Genomic DNA, 2,903 nt, shown 5'->3' with positions numbered 1-2,903 from the left:
CAATTGTCCCTAAGGAGTGGGGGGAGTGGAGAAGCCCTCAGGGGCGATCGGGGCCCGCAGCCACTGCTCACACCTGCTGATGGCGCTGAGTGATCAGGACCTGCGCTGGGTGCCTGCAGCAGGTGTAAGTGCTGGGCAGGACTGTGGTGTGCGGGAGCAAAGAATTTTCAGTAACCACCAGAGGCTCACCCTGATGATAGCGACTGGTGCCCTTGCCTTGGTCTGGCACCCCGGCTCACCTGCTCCACCTTTCTGCTGCGGCCAACGCCTCCATGTTCCACACATGGAGGTGGACAGGACACCTCATAGCAGCCAGTTGTTCGGTTGTTCTGGTTGTTCTGCCATTCGGTCTTGGAATATATTTGCAAACAGTAGCTCCAACAAAGGATCTACTTAATATATTTTTTTCTGAAACATATAAAGAACTCATAAAACTCAACACCAAACAAACACCCCAATCAAAAAATGGGTAGAAGACCTGAAAATACACTTCTCTCAAGAAGACATAAGAACAGCCAATAGATATATGAAAAGATGTTCAACCTCACTAGCAATTAGGGCAGTGATGGCGACTCTTTAGAGCTCGGCGTGTCAGCATTTTGAAAAACCCTAACTTAATTCTGGTGCCGTGTCACATATAGACATTTTTTTAATATTTGCAACCATAGTAAAACAAAGATGTCTACTTTTGATATTTATTTTATATATTTAAGTGCCATTTAACAAAGAAAAATCAACCAAAAAAATGAGTTTTTGTGTCACCTCTGACACGCGTGTCATAGGATTGCCATCACTGTCATAGGGCATTAGTGAACTTGTCAGTACAAATACAAAAACACTCATGCCAGTTCAAAATTATGCATTTATTTGTACACATGTTTGTTGCATGATAGAAATAAACACTGCATGAGGGCAGGGACCACACCTACCTATGTGCTGTGTCTCCCGCTGCTTGCATGGTGTTTGACACATACTGAATACCCAGTAAACATCTGCCAAGTCAATGAATGAATTGCTATTGTAGTCCAGGGACCTTTATTACATACAGCACATAATACTTGTTTTTACAGAGTAGCCAGGTTCCTTGGGCTCTGGGCTTAGTAACTGTGTTCCTTTGTTCATTTATGTGGCATTTTGAATCATTACCCCTGTTGTGTTTCTGTGCTTCCTGCCAAATTGACCTCTGTAAAGCCCGTAGCTTTATCTCATGCCAGTGAGGGAGGCTGGACTGCCAAAGACTGGGCTGTCCACAGGGACCTGGGGATCCCATGGTGGGGACCCAGGACTGTTCTATTGTGTGTGATCTGTTTAACTCATCTCATTATTTTGTTTTCCTGAGCTCAATGGTCCGAATATCAAAGGTAATTCTAGGAATGTTTCATTAATTACTATTTATTCTTTAAAATATAAAATTTGCTTTAAATGATTAGTTTTCTAAAGGGTTTGCTACATTTTCAAGTAAAATTTTTTTGGGTAATTTTCTGTTCTCCTGGAGGCATATAGTTCCAATTTGGTGAAAAAGTCATTAGTGAAATATGATAGATAGATGGATGATACATTTTATTTCTATGTGTATCTATGAATACATATATACATGTTTATTTATCTCTATATCTATCAATATATATTATACTTTTCTTTCTTTAGTTTTTTTAAATTTTATTGAATTTGTAAGTAAAATATTATCTTGGATTATTTTTTCCTAGAGAGAGATATTGCAGTAACTTAATTAGAAGTAATCAAAAAATTACATTTAAAACACAGAAACTTGATTTATTAAAACAATGTAGTAGGTTTTTTCTTTTTATAGCTATAGAGTAAATAGAAGGACCATAAGTGACTGAGTTTGGAATAGCTTCCTGGAGCAGGTGGATTCAAACAGAATTTTAAGAAATTAAGAGAAATGAATTGGCAAAATATTTGTGTGTACTCTTACCACTGAATGATTGAGTTTTGTCTATTAAGAAAACCTTGATGGCAGTTTAGATTTCTTCAAATATTTTGTAGTTATTACTGACTCTCAGATGTCATTAACACCTCCTCAGGACAAGAGACTGAAACTAAAGGAAGGAAAGGAGCTTTCTTATTAAAATATATTTTATTGATTTTTTTACAGAGAGGAAGGGAGAGGGATAGAGAGTTAGAAACATTGATGAGAGAGAAACATTGATCAGCTGCCTCCTGCATACCCTCTACTGGGGATGTGCCCACAACCAAGGTACATGCCCTTGACCAAAATCAAACCTGGGACCCTTCAGTCCACAGGCAGACGCTCTATCCACTGAGCCAAACCGGTTAGGGCGGAAAGGAGCTTTCATTGAGTGCGCAGTGCGCAGTCACTTAGCTGGATCTCACTTAATCCTTGTAGCAAACTCGCCGACCGTGCTTTCCACAGGACTCTGTTGCAGATGTCACACACTCAGTTCAAACTGGAGTTAGCAGAAGGAGGGCAGTATTATTGGTTCATGTATCTACAAAGTCTAAGCGTTGACTTGGGTTTCAGGCATAGCTGGATCCAGGAACTCAAGGAATGTCCCTGGGCTCAGCTCCCCAGCTCTCCCTCTCACAAGCCTCCCTTTCCTCACCAGAAAGTGGGGATCATAAAAGATCGGGAGGATTGGCTGAAATGACCCATGTGAAAAGGCTTAGCTTAAAGCTGGTAGCACAACAGTACCTCGGTAAATATTCCTGTTATCTGTAGCCACTGGCTCAGGGAGAGCCCATGACTAGTCTGAGTTCATACAATCAGATAGTTGGCCAAGCAGGTCCTTGAACCCAGGTCCTCTAGCTCTTGTCTCATTTAGGAGAAAAGAGAGTTAATAGGCCTCATGAAGCTCCTTAAAGCATTCTCAGACCAAAAGAAGGTGCCAGTTTTCCCCAGGAGCGTGAAGCTTATTTGTCAG

Source organism: Myotis davidii, unplaced genomic scaffold (assembly GCF_000327345.1).
Source record: "Myotis davidii unplaced genomic scaffold, ASM32734v1 scaffold199, whole genome shotgun sequence".
Classification (NCBI taxonomy): domain Eukaryota; kingdom Metazoa; phylum Chordata; class Mammalia; order Chiroptera; family Vespertilionidae; genus Myotis; species Myotis davidii.
The sequence above is the reverse complement of the archived record's forward strand: the minus strand, read 5'-3'. Positions refer to the sequence as shown.